Source organism: Macaca nemestrina, chromosome 1 (assembly GCF_043159975.1).
Source record: "Macaca nemestrina isolate mMacNem1 chromosome 1, mMacNem.hap1, whole genome shotgun sequence".
Taxonomy (NCBI): Eukaryota; Metazoa; Chordata; class Mammalia; order Primates; family Cercopithecidae; genus Macaca; species Macaca nemestrina.
This window is the reverse complement of record NC_092125.1, coordinates 146,240,348-146,261,575: the sequence shown is the minus strand read 5'-3', so window position 1 is coordinate 146,261,575 and position 21,228 is coordinate 146,240,348. Positions and strand designations below refer to the sequence as shown.

Genomic DNA, 21,228 nt, shown 5'->3' with positions numbered 1-21,228 from the left:
AAAATATGGTTACCTCCTAGGGACTCAGAATCAGAGTAGCTTTTGACTTCTTCTTAGCAACACTGGATGCTAGAAGACAATGGAACAATGCTTTCAAGGTCTGGGGGAAAATAATTTTGACCATAGAACTCTATTCCCAGCCAAACCACTGGTCAAGTAAAGAGGAAAAATCACATCAAACATGGCATAAATTATAGTTTATAATTCTGAAAAAAAAAATTAAGGATGAACTCTAGCAAAATAGAAACACCATGAAAGAGGAAGGCAAGGGATATCAGGAATAGTAGGTCTAACTTAGAAGGGCAGAGAGAGAAGTTTCTGGATGACAGCTGAGCAGCAGCTGAAAAGCACACTGTCTAGATGGGAGCAGAACTTAGGAGACACCTGGGTGGATGTCTTAGGCAGGAGATTGGTCTATGAATGAAAATATTTATGTAATCATATAACCTCTGTTTTTAGGTTTATATATTATTTTTAGCATGAATCTTCAGACAAATCCACAGAAGACTTAATTAGGATTACAGAAAAGACCATAAATGCTATCCATTTTGACAATGTACGTGCATAGACAGGATTGACAGATACTGGGATGTGAAATGGGGGCATGGAGGAAGAGTGAAAGATAGGGACAACAATATTCTTATCTAACATATATAAATATGCTGAAACAAGAAAAAGGCATTGGATATCTTATTTGACATTATAAATGTAACCAATAAGACAGTTTAAACTGTAAGTCTTAGCAATTGGGAAGAGGAAAATAGATAAAGAGGAAGGAGGAACTGTAAGGTAATTAAATATTATTCAGAGCAGGGAGTGAATAGTTATTGTTTAAAGTTGGTAGAAAGAGAAACAGTGACAGAACCCTGTTAGAGTTAAAAAGGTAAGTGCCAGAAAATCACAAACCAGATAAACAAAAATTCTTAAAAATGATTAACTGTGGGAGAGGGGCTGGGCATGGGGAGAAAACAGGTAGGAGACTGTGGCATTTTATTGTAAGTCCTTATTCTATTTTTTTTAAGAGACTGTGTCTTGCTATACTGCCCAGTCTGAACTCCTGGGCTCAAGTGATCCTTCCATCTCAACCTCCCTAGTAGCTGCGATTACAGGCATACCACCATGCCCAGCCTATAAACCCTTATTGAAAATCTGAAATACTCCAAAATCTGAAACTTTTTTTTTTGTTTTTTGAGATAGGGTTTTGCTTTGTTGCCCAGGCAGAGTGCAGTGGCACAGCCATGGCTCACTGCAGCCTGGATTTCCTGGGCTCAAGCCACCTCCACACCTCAGCCTCCCAAATAGCTGAGACTACATGTGCACGCCAAAAATGTCTGACTAATTTTTATTTTAGTTTAGTTTTTGTGGAGATGGAGGTTTCGGTATGTTGCCCAAACTGGTCTCAAACTCCTGGGCTCGGGCCATCTTTCTGCCTCTGCCTCACAAAGTGCTGGGATTACAGGCATTAGACAGCCCCAAATCTGAAACTTTTTGAGCACTGACATGACACCACATGTGGAAAACCCTACACCCGAGTTTAGGTGGTGGATTGTAGTCAAAATGCAGGTGCACAATACTCAGTTTATTCAGTATCCCCAAGAGAAAAATAAAATTATCTTCAGGCTATGTGCAGAAGATGTGTATGAAACATTAATGAATTTTGTGTTTAGATTTGGGTCCCATCCCCAAAATATATCATTATTTATATGCAGATATTCCAAAATTTGAAAAAGTTTGAGATCTGAAATACTTCTAGTGCCACGCATTTCAGATAATGGATACTCAACTTGTGTATACACAATATATAGACAGTCCCCAACTTATGGTGGTTCAATTCACAATTTTTTGCCTTTACACTGGGTTTATTGAGATAGTAAATGCATTTTAGACTCACAATGAATTTATTGGGATGTAGCCCCATCATAAGTCTAGGATCATCTGTATATGTGTTTTATTTTATTAAACAACCCATTTTAGTATGTTGGCTATTTAAGCATTTCAGTCTGTCCTGGTGATGATAGTAGAGTAGATTGTAATCAAAGAAAACTGTTTGCCAGCAGGCAAATGCATATCAGAATAAAGGTGGGATTGGGTGCTTGTCGGAAAGACCGTCTCAGCCAGAGATCAGAATGAACTGCATTTTTCAGGGCCGTGTTCCACATATTAAGGATATGCAAATTAGCTTCTCTGTCAATTAACACAACCACAGAAGTCCAAAGAGGCAAAATCTGGAGCAGCAGGTGAACAAGAAGGGGCACGGCTTGGAGCAAACCAGGGGGCACCTAGAAGATGGCTTGTGGTCATCACAGTGATGAGCAGGAGATGTAAGCCAGAAATACTTACCAGCTGGTTAGTCTAGCCTTAAAGGCTACTGACTGTGGGCCAGGCTAGACAGAAACAATCTGGGTTAATCTACTCAATTTAAATCCAGGCAGTGGGGAAAATGGATACTTTTGTATTTCTCTCTAGCCAACTATAAACTTTTGGTTCTCACGCACCATTTTCATTTTGCCTTCTCACTCCAGGTACCACTGATTTTACCAACTGCTGTCATAATTGACTTTGCTACTGGAAGAAACTTAGAATGTTGGAATTTCTCTATTACACACTTTGCCTCAAAGAATGTGTCAGTTAGGACTAAAGCAATAGTCTCAGGGCAGACAGCCAACCTACATCTGATGACAACATTGCAGTAGAGTAGTCACAATATGCTGACTTCTGAGCAAGCCCATGGCACTACCCTGGAAGGATGGCCCCAGAAAAGCTGGGATATGCAAGCAGGGTACCTGCCTCATAGTTTGGAAGCCGTTGAGTGGAAAGTGCTTCCCCTTTGTTCTTTCTGTTTATTCGTAAGTGGGTGAAATGGATTTCTGAGTCTCCTAGCCTAAAGCAAGTTTTGGCTTGATAACTTTTACGGGCATTTATGTTTACTTTGTAAAAGTGTAAGAAACAATAAGTTATAGTAATATGGGGGAGTGGGAGGTGAGTAGTTGCTTAAATCTTTTTAAAAAGAATGCATTTGCAAGAGTTTAATGTTTATGAGTGGCTAGGACATTCAGAGAGCATAAAGTGCTTTTAGGGTGTGTTGAGATGGGGAGTTTTCGAATGAGCCCAGAGTTTCTGAATTCCTTGAAGCCATTCTGAGAATTTCTTTGAAAGAACACTTGCCCCTGTAAACATGTTTACTGTGTGTCTGTTCCATCATTGCAGGGCTGGTTTTAACACTACATCAGGAAATGGAATTCTTGGGCACAGAAATAATAGAGAAGTGAGTCATTGGATTAGAAGGTCACCTATCCAGACGAATCAGTGGGAAATTAGTTCTATGATCTGTTTGGTTTGGTAATAAAAGGAAGTATATTTCTCCAATCAATAAAGTTCCTAGTTCTTTAAAAATTTTTCTCAAATCCTTGGTAGGACATACTTAAGACTATGAACTTGTCATTTTCTGGCTGGGGAAGATGGTTCCTTACAAAGGATCCTGTTTGTCACCACCCTGTAGGCACTTTTTTGAATTCTTCATTTTAAGGGCCTTGGAAACCAGTTCATCATGCATCACCATATGAACATAAAATGTTTCCTAAATACTGAATAGTTTTCCTTCATTCTGGGGGCCAATGGGTGGCAGTTGAAGACAGGCTGGGAACTGCTCCCAATCATCACGGTGGCCTGAGTTTCAGAAGGGCTTTATGTTCATCTCCCCTCATTTTTCTTCTCTTACCTCTGTGGGGAGATCATCTGCAGAAATCCTTCTGTGCCCTTCAGTAGACTTGGCACCAAGGAAGACTGAAGTTTTCCAGCTCTCCAGTGGCAAAGACCTGGGGGCTGTCACTGGGGAGGCTGCACCTGGGCTGGACCCGTTTGTACTGATGGCACTGGGTCCTGCACTATCTGTGCAGCCCTAAAAATAGCTCTCAATTAACATTGCATTTCAAGAATTGGAAAATTTCCCAGAAGTCCATTCTTTCTTCCTTTTCTATTTCATTACATTTTGCAGTAATAATACACAAGCCTGCAGAAAACATGACGGGTAATGAAAAAATGTAATTAATATAAGCAGTGTAAAGCATGGTTTTTTTTCTCTGTTGTCCTTGCAGAAAATTGCTGCTTTAAACCAAGCAGGATATGAAAATGCATAAACCCCCCCTAATCTGCTGTGGTTTGTAAATATCTTATGCAAAACAGTTAAGTCAACTGTCAGATTTGTCTTTTTTTTTTTTTTTTTTTTTTTTAACATTAAGCCACATATTCTTGTAAAATTTGTTTCCCCTGCAGGACAAATGGAGTGATTTGGATAAGTATTTGTGAGGGGGGAGAAATGGCGGTAATGGTAAGGTTTTTCAACAATAAACCTAAAAGGAGAAAGAACCTCCTTTTTGGATGGCTGCTGTGTCCATTGGTTTCATCTGGATGGCATTGTGTGCTGCCTCTAAGTACACTCAATTTTCGTATAGTACTTGCGAAAAGTAAATGTCCTTGCTACTATTTCACACCAGCACACCTTATCCCATTCATTGAAATAAAGTGATTAAGACGCCAAGAGGCTGTGGTATATGCCAACATGCTGGAGACCATTTTGGTTGACTTATCTATACGACTAGTAATTATGTATAGGCGTTTGACTAAGAAGTCACAGCAGAATTTCAAACTGAAATACAGAGCATTATTCTGAAAACATCTTCCAAGGCCAGTGCTTATGGTTTGTTTGCATTTGTTCTTTTCTTTGTCCTTTAACAACAATAACAACAACAAAAACTACAGTTAATATAACTTACAGGTCATTGTTAATTTCCATCTTGTCCGGAGTCTAAGGATTTCCTACGGCCTGGATGTGTGTGAACTTTCAGATTTCGCTCTCTGTGGAAACTCCTGGCCTTGTCACCACTGCTCCACTAGGCTCCTTTGTGAAGGTAGGGTTCCCCCAGCTGAAAAGCGACGCCTCTCTCCTGTGGCCTTCTGAGCTGCTGTTTGGAGTCTCAGATGTAAGGAATGAAATAATCCATGCTCAGACAGTCACAAAGTGCCCATCTGGCACCCAGAAAGCTTGTGAGATAGAAGCACACAGGCGTGAGCTCACTTTTGCTGTGGCATTTCATAAACAGAGCTGCAGCCTGCTAGAGAAAGACTTTGGGATGATAACAATCACTTTCCGTTCCCCTCCCCTCCATTTTGCCTGCTCTCTTCCACACACACACACACACACACACACACACACACACACACACACACACACAGCCTTAGCTTTTTTAAAACGTAGGGGCTAGGGAGAAAAAAAGAGAGAGCTATCCTCTAAAAGGTAACTTTTTTTTTTCAGAGGGTCTGAAGGAGAAATTTCCATTAACAGCTAAATCCCTCCCCACCACCTCTCCAGCCTATGTTATTGTTTTTCTGCCCTCCATCCTGGGACACACAGGCAATGATGTGAAATGTGACCAGTCAACTCTTAGCTGACTCACTCCTTGTGCATCACCCTAAAAATCAGGAAAAGCAGCAGTGGAAGGGATTACATAAATCACACACTCCTGCATTGCTTTCTAGTCCTGAAACCAGAATCACAGGAGAGCCTAATAAAGGACCTCAACATTTCTTCTTTAGCTTCCTTTTATGTATTTGAGCCAAAGTAGGAGAAACAGAAGCCCGACCAAGGGGATGTTGGTCAGAGAACACCTCGGGATGAGTGTGTTCGTGTGTGAATGCAGAAGGGTGACCGTCCCTACAAATGCTTGCAACTGACATTCAACCCCGAGTAATAATTAAAGAGCAAGACAGATGTGTAAACTAAGCCTGCTGTGGCAGGGTGTAATTGTTATATCAGATCCCCATCACTCTATGGCTCTAACTCTATTATTTTTTTAAAAACACAGATTTCTAAGAAATGTAGTACCGAACGACGAGAGTGAGACCCCTAAAGTAACAGGTGACTGTGGACACTGTGAAGAAGTTGAGCGACAAGCATGGGGCTTCAGTGAAAGACTGGTAAAGTTTTGTTCTGATTTGTATTATCCAAGCATTAAAACGAGGCATAAAATCACCTTAGACATTTCACTTGATGTTGTTCTGAACTATAATAAAAATAAATCAGATTGCATTATCCTTCCCAAATATCACATCTGCTCTCTCAGCAGGTCCAGCCTTACAAGGAGATATTTTCAAAGCAACCAGAGTTTTCGACCCCAGAGCAGAGAATGATCACCATAACACAGGCAGCGTCCATCCCTGGCCCCTGCTGACCAAATGGCGTGCAGGAGAAATGAGGTGGCTGGAAGATGTCTCCGTGGAATAGAGGTTCCTAGACTCGTGAACCTTAGGGAGGGAGAAACAAATAGCTCTCTTCTTGGAGAACTTTCTCACTCCCCTCCGGCATCGCTCCTGCCATTCCAGAGAATGGGGTCTGCTTGTTTGCAAATCCAGAGTACCAAGTGGATAGCACAATGCGATGTTTGTAAATATGATAAACCATTACAATATTATAGCTTTTCGTTTGGAAAGCCATTTAGGCAAGAAATGATTACTGACCCATGATATGTAAATGATGGAAATGCAGAAATTAGTATTTGGGTCAACTCATGTATTTTTCAACCATGAAATGAAAATCTCAGTGTTCACATTCCAATTCATACATGAAAGCATCATGGTGCTATTAGTTGACTATTGTGTTAATTTATTATTGTCTTAGTTAATGTCTTCAGATACACCCTGAAGTTATACCTCTACTTTCAGTGCACTAATATTGTGGCGAAAAGAGGGGCACATGTTCCTCTGGGCCAGCGGGTTTCCTCAGGGAATTCTATGTTAGCTGAGGGGAAAGAAAGTGATTTCGAAGGAAGGTGAGGGAATCTCCACCCCAAATATTTCAAATATGGGATCAGTCTTACCGCCCCCACTTTTTTTGAGCTCATAAAAACTACTGTGTTGGACACTTATACTACTGTGACGAGTTCCTAGGTGCTCTTGTGGACACAAAAGAATCCAAAAGAGACCTTAGTCTTCCAGGTTAAAGCAAGAGGCTCAATATGAAAATGGCACAAAAACTCAAAGGGAGAGAATTTAGGAAGGCTTCCTGGAGGAGACCATATTTAAGCTGGTTCTGAAGGGCTGTTAAGACTTGAATAGGCAAAAGGATGGAAAAAATCATCCTAGGTGGAAAGCAAGAGAAAAGATTCCAAAAATGGAGTGGATGCCATGTGAACAGATATCTCACCTTCAGAAACAGAAGGTGGGTGCAGCAGAGCAAAGAGTACAGGAGTGCCTTCAGAAATGTCAGGTTGCAACTGAACTCACATGCCATACATCTTAGAGACCCCTCAGAGTTCCTTCCCGGAATAAGTGTGATGGGAAAAGTCTGGCCTACTTACACCATGTAGACATGCCACTGTCCTGGGGCTGAGAGAGACCAAGGCGGGAAGGCAAGTGGAGAGGGAGAAAGAGGAAAGAGAGTCTGGAGTAGGGGTGTTTTGTGTTTGTGCATGTGTGTTAGGAGGGATGGAATGGAAAGGGTGAGTTTGAGAGACAGGAAATGAAGTGTTAGAGATGAGTCTGAATGCTGCATACGGAGGGATAGATTTACTGTCAACCCTTAAATTCGATGGGTTTAAAGAGCAAAATGAGTGTATGATGCAGAGAGTAAGTGGAGTAAGGAAATGCTGATGGTTTTGCTTTTTAATCTAATTAATTGGCTAGAGGGAACCTTTGGTATTTCCACTGTGCTGCTAAAACTCCTCTTCTTGTAACCTCAATACATAACAGCCTCAAGATTGGGCAGTGCTGAGATCTTCGGCTCATCCAACCTTGACCTTGGGTTGTGATCTGGGTTGTGCCAGCACCTTCACGACAGGCACTCACTCAAACCTTTTACTCAGGGTGTCAAGGTCAGAAGAGATGCTCCGCTTTCAATAGGTTCTGAATGTAGGACAGTTTTTAATAGGTAGGTTAGACCAGTAGTTCTCAATGGAGGTACTCTGGCCCACTACAGGGTGTTTTGGGAATTTCTGACAGCATTTTTCAGATGCCACGAAACTATGTGGGAGCCAGAGATGCTAGACTTCTGCTATTCCCAGGACAGTCCTATTCAGTGAAGAATCATAGAATCGTGCAGCATCCCACATAGCTTTTGAATGCACTGCCAGGCTTTCATGTAGGTGAACGTGTTTGTAATGATCTACGCCTATAACCTAACTCCAATTGACATATTTTGTTGCCCAATTTTAATACACACTAAAATTTCCGTGAATTTACATCTGACTTGTAAGTTAGGGGAATATTCTATTTTGTTTGGTTCAGAACTTTGCCAAGAATTAGACACTGAGAAAATCACATCACTGGCAGCAATGCTACTCTGATGTTTGAGTGGCGTTTGTGGCTGTGATTTCACAAATAGATACAAGCATTTGACCACTTCATCATGCCTTTCACATGTACGTATTTAAATATACATTTTGTTATGAATTAATTTCCTTTTGTTTCTCTTTTATATTACATTTTGATCATTATATTGATATTTAAAAAATATGTGTGGGTAATATGCTATTATAATATATATATTCAGGATAGTAAACGGAGGATTATAAATGTTATAAAAAGGAGATGTTGGGTCTGATGGGTGAGAACCACAGGGTTAGAAACACAAGAAACTTAGATATGACCTACTATGAATTGTGACCATCTTTTATCTTATTTTTAAAGCTGGGTCAACCAGCGGGTCTTTATGGAGCTCCTCTGATAAGCCTACAGTGGGTCAAGCACCATACAGGCATACTGAAGACAGGAAGAAGTGTGAGTCACAAAGTCTCTTCCAAATTTCAGACCTGTGGCAGCTTCCCAGAGGCTGGAGTAGACCAGGAGAGAATGACTAAGGCATGATGTTCTGGGAGTTACAGTCCTGGCACATAATTGTGAATATGGCACAAAATGAGGTGGTGGGGGTCCAGACTGCACCTAACAATGGGAGCCTGAGAGCAAATGGCTGGAAGGTCAGGCAAGCAGGAGGCTGTCAGTAGCAAGAGCGGGTGGGTGCAGATTATGTAGCCCTCAGCACCAGGCTGGGATGAGAGATGGGACTCCACCCGCTGTGGAGAGGCAAGGCAGAAGCAAAGCCTGGACTCAAATCACCAAGATTTAGGCCCAGAAACAAAGGAAGAAAGCTGAAAGTCAGTACCCAAAACATGGCTAAAGCAGGGACCCTGGGCTCAACGTAGCAGGCCAGAACTCAGAGGGGCTGACGTCCAGGGTAGACCAGCAGCAGACCATGTCGGGTCATGGCCTGGGGGTTAGAGTGGCTTAATATGTTTTGCTGAAAGGACAGATGGATTTCTGTGCCAGGTTTTAAAGAGAAAGCCAGGTGTGGAGTCTGGGAGCCACGCTGAATCTGACACACTCAGGCAGTTTGTCATCTAATTGGAAGAACCAAAGTATGAATACATAACAAATGAGTCACCTGAGCTGTTGTTAACTGAACATGGGGCAATATTTCAAGAGTACCTGAAAGCCCTATATTATGCATTGCCTGGCTTGGACCAAGGAGGGCATGTGACTCCAGGACACAAAAGAGTCCTCTGGGTTGGCATGGTTTCTGAAGGTTTCATGGAAGGGCAAAGGGTTAAGCTGGCCCTTGAAGAGTGGATGAATGGATAACTGAATTAATTCAGTCACTCATTCGCTCAAAAAATACTTAGGAATCCCTGCAGTGAGACAGGTGCCAAGAATAAAGAGGTGAACAATAGGGACACTGACATTGGCTGCATAGAAATTGCTGGCTCATGTAGGTTTGAGAGAAGCAAACAAGCAAGCAGGGATGGGCAGATTTCAGCTGGAACTGGAGGAAGTACGTAAGGCCCGTGAGGCACTCCTAGGGCCAGCTTCTAAGGAAGTGTTCATTCTGCTAACCCGGGCTGCTGCCAGGCCCAGCATTAATTGTGCATACTTTCTACCTGCTTTAAGGCTTGATCCTAAAGAAAAGTAAAAATATTATTAATATAAACTCTTTGAGCTAGGGGGTGGCAAACACTTTCTGTAAAGGCCCAGATATTAAACATTGTAGGCTTTGCAGGTGTGTCATGAAATACTATTCTTGTTTTGATTGTTTTCAACCACCTAAAAATGTAAAACTCATGTTTAACTTACAGGCCAGATTTGGCCTGCAGGCTGCAGTTTGCTGACCCTGGTCTAGGTCAATACAGTTACTTTTGTTCATAGACCAACAAGGTGTTCAAGTGCATTGGTGGATAATAATAACCACTATTTATTATCAGTAACATTTGTAGAACATGAAACATTGTCCAATGTTCTTCATATTTACAAATATACATATTTACATATATCCCACCTGCCCCCAAAACAATAGAATTGGAGAAGATAAGCCATATAATGTCTTTATTCCTCATTTCAGAGATAAATAGATTGAAGCTCAGAAAAGTTCCCTTGTCACATTAAGTTATAGGGCCACAAAAACCACTAGGTCTCAGATCCAGTGATTCCAGAGCACGTCCTCGATCTGCACCTACTTTGAACTGGCCATACAGCCGTGTATTCACAACTTTCACAGGACGCTTTAGTTTTGAGTGTGAAATTCAAGGCTTACACTTACAAAAACAAACAAATATTGGATATGGTCTGAATTATTGTCAGTGCTATTAGGAGAGAAGGATTAAGTAAACTATTCTATATCCAGGCACTGGTCTAAGTGTTGGGAACACATCATTAAATTGAATAGGCACAATCCCTGCCTTTATTAATAGTTTGCTTTCTAATGAAAATAATTCTAATGATAATGACACAACAGTAGGAAAAGTAGCAACTACTTAAAAGCCATGTGTTGTGTTTGGAGTTATAAATGTCTTATCAGTAATCCTCAAGATAGTGCTATAAAGTGGGTCTTATTCTCCTCATTTTACAAATACATTTATGACAATAGCTAGCATGTGGAACTTACTCCATACTTGGAAGGAGCTGTGCAGAGGAGATAAGGGAGCAGGCGGGTAGCCAAGGGTGATTTGAACTCAGGTTTATACACCCTAGAGTCTAAGGCCTCCCCACTTGGTGCTGAAGCAAAACCCTAGGCCATGGCCATTTGACTGCATCAGCTCACCTCTCCTTGTCCATGCCTAGTGGATTTCAATCAGACGGAGTGTTCCTTCACTTTAGTAGTCTGTCATTTATGAGCTAAGGCAGCCAGAGAGCACTTATTCATTAGTGGTTTACACAGTGATGATTGCTGAGATGGCACTTCCAGACTCATATAATGCTATTTTCTAAAGCTTATAACTCTGAAGTAATTGCCTCATGGATTACAATTTCATCCATGTTCCTTTTGTCATAGGTGTAGTGGGGGGAAACACGGCCATTGACCTGTCGTTGGGCAATTTTGAGGCATAGGCATCTACCTTAAGATTTCAGGGGATGCTGAGTTTAATTTAAAACTGTTAGAAAAGAAAGAAGATGGGAGTGATGTGTTGGTAGAAATTCTTCCCTTCCTTTGCTATGCTCATTCTCTTTTTACTTGCTCTATTCAAAGTGAGGCCACTGATAGACACCTCTTTCTAGGACTGTTAACATTATTATTTAACTTGCATGAATGTAGCAAAATTTAAGGTTCAGAATCAAATGACCTTTCTTTAGCTTCTCAACTTGTTGTGGCACAGGTGCATAAAGGAGGTTTTGTAAGTGCCCTTTTATTTTTGGTCTTTGGGAAATTACCCAAGCTTACGCATGAAGGGGGACCCTAGCAGGCTTAATTTTAAACTCCCCAAATTTTCTGTGATTAAGACTTTGGCAGAAAATAGATTCTTTTTGTGTGTGTTAAAAAGAAATACTGAATAACGTGTGAATGGTTTTTCCTTATAAATACATTTATCCGAAGAACTTCATTATCGCATAAATTACTTCTTCAAAATTAATATCTATTTTTTTAAAGAGATGAAACCCATGTTTTCAATGTGCCATTAGGAAAGCTCAGTGATCACATATAATAACAATATATTAAAAGTCATACAGAAAAGAACCTATTTTTTAAAACCCATAACTCAACAGACTAAAGAAATGACAGACTAGCCATTCATGCAAATTAGCTAACTCACATTTATCAGAGAAAATATTTCATAGCATTAACAACGCTGTCATTTAAGAAAAATTAAGTGGGGCCCAGAACCACACATTTATTTTTTACTGCATTCATTATTCATTTGCATGTTTCTTTCCTCCCTTTAAAAAAAAAGTATGTAAGTTTTGAATTCAAAGTTCAGTAGAAGCAGCAGCAGATGATTTTCTCATTTTAGTGACCCTGTGGTTAGCAGCAATAAAGCAACAGGAACAAATCTGGCTTGAAATGTGTCCAAACCCACATCTCCCAGTGTGCACAAAAGGCAAAAAAGTAAGATGTGCAGCGGATATTAACATGAGTAATCTTGGAAATCTAAATATTAAACATATGTCAAAGATTATCAAATACACATCCACATGTCTTATAGAGATGTCTTTCATCTGAGGAACTCCAACCCATTTCAATGTGCATAGGCTATTTTCTAGCCCTGAAGGCCTCATCAAAGCTTGGCATATCCAGCAACTACAGCACAGTTTTTTAGATGGGTCCTTATGAGGTAATTACTCCTCAGCTCCCACATCTTCCTGAAAGACAGTCTTATTAATTTCTGCCCCCACCCAGAGATGTTATTTTAAGTCCAAGTTGATTAAGTCATTTGCCCAGTAAGCTGTGCAATTGGGGAAATTTCCTGTGGTCTTTGACTTGTGTTCTGATGCTGAGGTCACTTGAACCCACGTTTGACTCCATCTACAGGACTCTTACTCTAGCAATCCAGGGAAAAATGTTCCAGACGAGACACTAAGAAGTCGTATTGTCTTATCTCCTGGGCACTGTGTGAAGGCCGCGACTTAATTCCTCCTCTCCGTTAGTAAAATCTGCTTATAATACTTGGCATCTTCTTCCCTCTAAACCTTATTCTTTGGAGTAATTGAAGATATATTTTGGAAGTACTTACAGTTCCTCCTAGAAGGGCTTAATATTATAATAGGGAGACAGCTCCCCTTTTTTTGTATATTGGCCATTGAATAATATTATTTTATAAAACATCTTAGTGCAATGTGTCCTTAATTTTTCTTAGCCTCAGTTTTGTCATCTGTGAATTGCAAAAGACAAGCTGACTCTCAATATTTCACAATGAGATCATGTATATCGGAAGACTTTGTAAACTCGAAAGCTTTATACAAATGTAGAGAGGCATATATTCCAGAAACAGGCTCCCGCCCCAAGTGATAACTGGTGCACTGAAATCCAATTTCGTTTCCACATTCGTCCTTCCTTGGCAAATGTCACAGCTTTGTGTAATTTGTAGAGTCTTCATTATTAGTTAACTGTGTTGTCCTGTGCAGACAGGCTGTGAGGCAGAAACCAGATTACAGTACTTACCTTTGTGCTACTGCCCTCTCGGGGAGTCTGGCACGTAGTAGGGGCTCAACAAATGCGTGCTGAATTGAACTGAATTGTGCAGAGGGTGTGAGGACTTGGAGTGAACAAAACAACTGAAGGCAAGATCACCCACTAGCTTGGTTGACCCTCTCCAGGCAGGTGGTGTTCTGGGACACTGCCTTGAGACAGGTCACTTGAGGACTAGGGAAAGGACCCAGCTATTCTCTGTAGCAGGGCAGAGTGCTCAGAGCAATTGTGATGGGTGGGGTGTTGCAATCTGTCCCCTTCTCTCTCCTGTCGGCTGAGGGGAGAAGTTGTTCTCATGGGTAGCTTTCCTTCTGATGCCTTCTCTCACCTTCCCTTCCATCTTTTACCACTTGGAGGAAGGAGAAATGCTGAGCTTTTTCTTATTTGTTGCTCATAGGCTTTTTCTCACTCTGAGAAAGCTTAGATTCTCTGGGGAAATAGCATGGATTCCCTAGCTCTCTTTTTTAGGGAATGCACAGGAACTAGAAAAGGCGATCTCCAGATTATGTCACATGGTGAGGGTAGGGGAGAAAGGAGAAAGGATGGCATTTTAGGGAAATATGTCAGCACACACTTTTGGGAGGAAGAGTTGCTTACTGAATTTGTCTTTAAACCAAAGCATCTGTTTTGGTCATTAAGTAAAACATCTTGGATGATAAAAAAAAAAAATGCCCTATTCATTCATTTTGACCTATATATTCTCCTAGACCACATTTTGAGAAATAATCAAGAAAAATGTATCCTCCAATAATTTTACTTGCTTTGTCAATGTGTTCCCAAGTAACATGACTTGATTCTCCCTAACCCATTTGATTACCTACCTTCCTGCCCTCACCACCTTTGAAATAGAAACTACTGTTATCAGCTAAAAAATTTCAAAGCAGAACACGCTCTTCTGTTACCAGAACAAAGGGTTAAGCTAAAGGTATGGTTTACTTTCTATCCTCTGAGTCATGGAGGGTATACATATACTCATCATTGTCTTTTATGTTCCTGACTACTTATCTTTCTTTCATCTTCATCTTTATCTGTAACCTATATCTCATAAGCTGAGTATGCAAGATTCTCAGTCCCTCAAAGCATCATCTACCCTGGGTAGAGACACAAACAGTTCTGGGGCTGCAGCTGTTGCATGAGTCTTCTCCCTCTGGACTAAGGGAACTGTGTTCTGCAAGAAAAGCCTAAATGCAAAAATCACATTTAAGCTGCTCCATAATAATCTCCTTTTCATCCTTTTGCCAGCCACTTTCTCAAAAACACATAGAAAGCTTTGCTTTTGGTTCTAAGCTATAAGGAATCAAAGAAAGAAGAGAGGAACGGCAGAAGATCTAGATCCGGGGTCATTGAGGTAGAGCATTATTCTTTAGCTGATTCAGGTGAGACTATCAAAAACTAATGAAAGTTGCTGAATGTGATGGCAGCTCAGCAGTCAAGCATTGTACACTTTCCCACCTCTATTTTAGGGTAAAATATTAGATGAAGATAGAGAATGTGGCTAGAATGAAACTCTAGTGACTTACAAGTTCACATTTTCAGAGAATGGAGTATATTAAAATGAAAGCATTTATAAAACATTTATTTGGATATATCACATTCAACCCTTGACTCATCAAAGCCCTAAAGTCTGTTTATACTGAATAACTCTTTAAAACAAGTCACTTGTCATTTGCATGCATCTGGATATATATTTACTGACATCAGCCAAAATAGTAAACTGCAGCCCATTGGAAAGTCAAAATGTTCATTGCAATTTAGTTTATTAAAGAATGTGTTTGGCTCTTTAGAGACACCATATGAAGAATATCATGGCAAGCTACAGGCATACATATTTTTGTATGTGGCTTCATTGCTGTAATTCAAGTACAGTTGACCCTTGAACAACATGGAGTTGAACTGTGGGAGTCCACTTAAATGTAGATTTTTTCAATAAAAGTTAACTGAGTGTGATTACCTCTCCTGCTTCCCCTTCCAACACCTCTATCTCTTCCACCTCTGCCATCCCTGAGACAGCAAGACCAACTCCTCTTCCTCCTTCTCCTCAGCTGACTCAACATGAAGACGATGAGGATAAAGACCTTTATAATGATCCACTCCCACTTAATGAGTAGTGATATGGTTTGTCTCTGTCCTGACCCAAATCTCACCTTTTATTGTAATAATCCCCACATGTCATGGGAGAGACCCAGTGGGAGGTGGTCAAATCACGGAGGCAGGCTTTTCCTGTGCTGTTCTTGTGTTAGTGAATAAATCTCACTAGATCTGATGGAGTTCCCCTGCACATGTCCTCTCTTGCCTGCCACCATGTAAGATGTCCCTTTGCTCTTCCTTCATCTCCCACCATGATTGTGAGGCCTCCCCGGCCATGTGGAACTGTGAGTCCACTAAACCTCTTTCCTTTATAAATTACCCAGTCTCAGGTATGTCTTTATTAGCAGCATGAGAACAGATGAATACAAATACTAAATATATTTTTTATTCTTTATGATTTTCTTCATAACATTTTCTTTTCTCTAGCTTACTTTATTGTAAGAATGCATATATAATATATATAACACAAAAAATATGCGTTAATCAACTGTTTATATTACTGGTAAGGCATCTGTCTGGTCAGTGGTAGGCTATTAGTAATTCAGTTTTTGTTTGGAGAGTCGAAAGTTATACTCAATTTTAGGCCAGGCACAGTGGCACATGCCTGTAATCCTAGCACTTTGGGAGGCCAAGGTCGGCAGATCACTTGAGGTCAGGAGTTTGAGACCAGCCTGGCCAACATGGTGAAGCCCAGTCTCTACTAAAAATATAAAAATTAGCCAGGTGGGGTGGCACATGCCTGTAATCCCAGCTACTTGGGAGACTGAGTCAGGAGAATTGCTTGAACCCAGGAGGCGGAGGTTGCAGTGAGCCAAGATTGTGCCACTGCACTCCAGTCTGGGTGACAGAGCAAGACTCTGTCTCAAACAAAAAAAAAAAAAGAAAAGTCATACTCAATTTTCAACTGCATGGGGAGGGATCCGCACCCCTAATCCTTGCATTGTTCAAAGGTAATTGTATTTCAAAACTGTTATTCGGAACCAACGAGAAGCTATAGTTGGATCAGATCTTTAGAATCTCTGAAGTTGGAAAGAATATTAAAGATCATCTAGGCCAGTGTTTTTCACACTCTCCTGATGATGCTAATTCCTGGTTCTTATTCCATTCCTACTGAATTTGAATCTCCATGGGTGGGGACTGGGAAACCGTATTTGTTTAAACAACATGATATTTTTATCATCAGGGCAATTTTAAACAGATTTTTTTAATTTTTAAGTTTTTTAAATAAAAATAAATTATACAAATAGAGATGTGGCATTACTATGTTGCCCAGGCTCATCTTGAACTCCTGGGCTCAAGCGATCCACCCTCCTCAGCCTCCCAAAGTGTTGGGATTACAGGTGCGAGTCACTGATTCTCAGCCTTATGTATCTTATATATCAGAATTATCTGCAGAGGTTGTTAAAAATACAGAAGGCTGGGTAGTGGACATCATGTCCTTAGATTCTAATTCCATCTATGCATCCACTTTTTTAACAAGCTCCACAGGCAATGCCAAAGCAAGTTTGGGAATCAGTGATCTAGTTTGATTTCTTACACATGAGTAATCTCTTCCAAAACATTCTGCTTAAACATTCTAACTCAAAAGCCAGGCTATTTCCTCGTTGGGGGACACCTAATTTTAGATATTACTTCCATTTATTGGGCCAAAGTATGACTTCCTGTAACCTCTACCCTCTGGTCTCGGTTTATCTTCCAGAGCAACAGAATAATTATTTCAAATGTGTAGCTTGCAGATGGTGCTGGTAAATGTCAATTCTGTTCCCCTGTTTCTACATAATTGTCCTCCAAGTACAACAGACCCCATACTTGACCTATTCCTTCACATGTGATTACTCCATAGATTGTCGCTTTTCATATGAAACATCTCCACTTTCAAAAACACTTTTTATGGTGTCTATATTCGTAGAAACCTCATTACCTGACAGCAGACATGCTGCAACATCTGTATTAAAATTAATTTATTCCACAAATGGTATTGAACACCCACTACATGTCAAACTCTGCTTTAGACACAAGGGTTACCATAAGGACCAGAACTGAACCCAGGATGCCAGATGGGCTCTACGTGAATCTAGTGGGAATACAGTTCTAACTCCGTTGTTCCAGTAATGCAGCCCATGACTATAGTGGCTATTTTGAAAGCCATGTCAAACTGTAATTTAACTAACTAAAATCTCAGGACTTCATATAAGTTACTGTTATTATTACCATTACTACCATAAGTATTATAGATAATAACTTTTGCACAATGACATACAGTTTGTAAAATTGTTTCTACATTCTAATTCTCACAACATCTCTGTGAACTTGTATTATTATTTCCAGGTTATGGATGGTGTTATAGTCAGTTCGGGAAGCTATAACAGAGTACCATAGACTGGATGGCTTATAAACAACAGAAATTGATTTCTCACAGTTCTGAATGCTGGAAGTCGCGGATACCAGCATGGATGGATTCTGGTGAAGGCCCTCTTCCATATTGCAGGCTCAGCTTCTCATTATATTCTCCATGGCAGAAAGAGAGTGAGCTAGCTCTCTGATCTTTTCTCATAAGAACACTAACCCCATTCATGAGGGCTCTAGCCTTACGACCTAATTACCTCCCAAAGGCTCCACCTCCCAATACAATCATATTGGGGATTAGATGTCAACATACACATTTTTGTGGGAGAGACTACACACATATTCAGCCCATAAAGACAGAGAAACCGAGGCTTAAATAAGTTTAGAGTAATGCTTGAAATTACATATCTATGTCAGCCAAGTTAGGACTTGAACATAGATCTATGACTCCAAATCTGAAGCATTTTCTATTGCCTCACAATGCCATAATAAGCCAGGGATTCCCTGCTTGTACTTCAGCAAGTGGGACAAATTTGGGTGAAAAATTACTTTTTCTCATTTAATTATATATGATTAACTTTGACCCTTTATTCTAGCCTCTTGAAATCTTTATAAATTCGTGGGTGACCTATTAGTATATTGACTGTCCTTGTCTTCAATTGGTATCATGTAGTCTCTATGTCCTTATCCAGGTTGTTATAAACTTTGAGCAGGACACAGCCAAAGAGAGAACCCATTGGCATATCGCTGCAACCTTTCTCTGGGTTAACATTAACACAATAATGAACACATTGGGGACCATTTTTCAACCAGCTAGGATTTTATGTACCTGTGCCATCATTCTGCTCACGTGTCCCAATCTTGACATTCAAAGAGATCATGAAAGCCTTAGTTAAGGGTCTGCTGAAGATGCATTATGTCTACAGAATTCTCCTGATCCACCGAAGAGAAAATAGTCACCTTTTAGCTGAGTGGACAATTTTAACTGTCCCACAAATCAAGTTACCTCATCATTCAAAATAAAACAACTCAAGGTGTTCTTTTACATCTTGGAAAAGCCTTGTGAGTGCAACCATCCTTTAAGATCCAGCTCAGATGTCACCTTCTCTGGGAAGCCTTTTTCGACCCCTTAGGCAGATTTAACAACACTCATTGCTCTGTCCCAGCATGATAGTTATGCTGACCTAGCACTTCCCACATTACCTGCTGTTATTTGCTTCCTTTTCACCCCTAATATTTCAACTTCTGAGGGCAAAAACTGCATTGTATTCACCTTTGAAATCTTCTACAACATATAGTCTAGTGATTGGTGCATATAAGAAATTCACAATAAATATTTGCTGAATGAATGTGTGATTAAATACATATATGAGCGGGAAATAAAGTTCCCTTGTAACATTTTTACAAGATAAAGAATATTAACAAGAATCTCTTTTCAATTTCTTTTGGACTTTGACACTTCTTATTGAGGATATCTAAAACAATGGACAAAGCCTGATCAAAAAAGTCCAACATGTATCCAACTTTTCATAAAGGAGAAATAATCCTTTGGCCGGCTAGAGTGGTTTTAGTTTTAAGATTAATCTTAACTCTATTTGTAGCCTATAAAACAAAACTAATTGCAGAATTCAAAGCTTTAGAGCATTCTTAGGTGGCTTGATGGGAAAGCATTGAAATAAATACAAACATTTAGATAAAACAACCATTTTAATAGTATTAACTCTGCCAATTAATGATAATGGAAGAGCCGTCCAATTAGCTAAATCGCTAATAGTTTTATCAAGCAGAGGTTGGTAATTTAAAGCAAACAAATTCTTTCTAATTTTATCCACTTGCACACCAAGATATTTAAAGGATAACAGGAGATCCAATAAAGAGTATTGCTCAAGAAGAGCTATATTTAAATCTCCTAATGGCTATAACACAGAGTTACCCCAATTAGTCAGAAAATCCAAGCAGTCAGTAAATTCTTTCAAGCTTCTGCAATTTGGGGTAAAAATAAATAAGAAACAAGAAAGGTGCTACTTGCAATCATTAGTATTATTATTGAGGTACATTTGGAAGATGGAGAGTGCCCTGAGACAGTCAGGGGTATAAACTTAACTCATCGAATGCAGCAATTGTGAGCACTCTGCACTCAGGCTCAGCCTTACACTGGGGCATTTCTGAGCAGTTTTCTTGGAGGTTACCGCTCTATACCCTTACTCAGTACAGAAGGTCAGGGAGAAGTTGATTCCACACCAAGTTTGGGACTGGGACTGCACCTGTCAAACCTCCACATAGAATCCAGGCACATAATTGGATAATTCAAGAAGATCTTCTTAGGGCAAAAATGATGTTAACATTTCTTACAATACCTGTTTTATTATTCTCAAGAGAAGAGACTTTCAAAAACATCTGTGTTATCTGAATATGTGAACTTCATCAGTAGGGACATGGTCCGTTAAGGACAAATGGCAAATGATCAGCTAAAAAGGGGCTTTGTTGTCCTTCTGCTTGGGTATAAGATAACCTTGAAATTTTCAGAATTAATGATGCTGTTAACCCCACATTAGGGTACCGCCAACCAAGCCACTGTGCTTAGATGGACAAATGTTAAAAAGAAAAGAATACAATGAAGAGCCCTTCCAAAGCATTATCTTTGCCAGTGCTAGCAGGTAGAAAGTGTTATTTGACTGTCATAACTTTTCTTTTATTGAGCTACTTACTAGGAGCCAAGCACTGTGTCAATATCTTTATATTCCTTATTTCATTAAGCTTCCCATCAATAAAGTGAGCATTATCTGTGTTGTATAGATGACTTTACTGAGGCTTACAGGTTAAGTAGCTTGCCCACAGATATTAGTCTGAGAGCCAGGATTCAGCCTTAGGGCTCTCTCACTACAAGGACCTTGCTTTACCTGGATCGTGTCCTGCCATCCTGGTTCCATCGTCTGGCATGTTGTCAGTGTTCAGTGTATATTGCAGGAGGATGATGGTCTCCATGTGTTCTAGTGGTACAGAGAACAAATACCCTATGGATAGCCCTGTGGGGTAAATAAAGAATGAACTGGGCCCAGCTGGGCATTTGCATCAAAGTGCCTCACCAGAGTTCCCAGCTGCTCTGGCAGAGTGCCCAGGCTTGCCCCAGAGCCCAAACAGAATGCTCTTTGAGATGCCTCTGGTTTTCATTTTCCAAACCTTGCCACACACAACAAGTAGGCCTGGGGCTGGCCTCAGAGTCCCCACCCTGCCTCACTTCCTTTGGGGGTTGGAGGAAGGGTTGTAGAAAGGAAAAGAATTGGTGACACCGGTATCTTGGTATCAAGAACTAACTTTTCTCTAAACTGTTAAAGGTCTTGTCAAATCCATCC

General features: G+C 40.3%; 1 long non-coding RNA gene across 2 annotated transcripts; it reads left to right on the top strand.

The window, feature by feature from the left end:
* The first annotated feature begins 947 nt into the window (after positions 1 to 947).
* Positions 948 to 15,504, top strand: LOC139359896 (uncharacterized). 2 transcript variants are annotated; one of them, XR_011616538.1, is made up of 3 exons: positions 948 to 4,907; positions 5,862 to 5,973; positions 6,123 to 15,504. It is a non-coding gene; the product is annotated as an uncharacterized lncRNA (long non-coding RNA). The 2 variants fall into 2 exon arrangements; XR_011616536.1 differs by having other exon boundaries at positions 6,120 to 15,504.
* Positions 15,505 to 21,228: the final 5,724 nt, after the last annotated feature.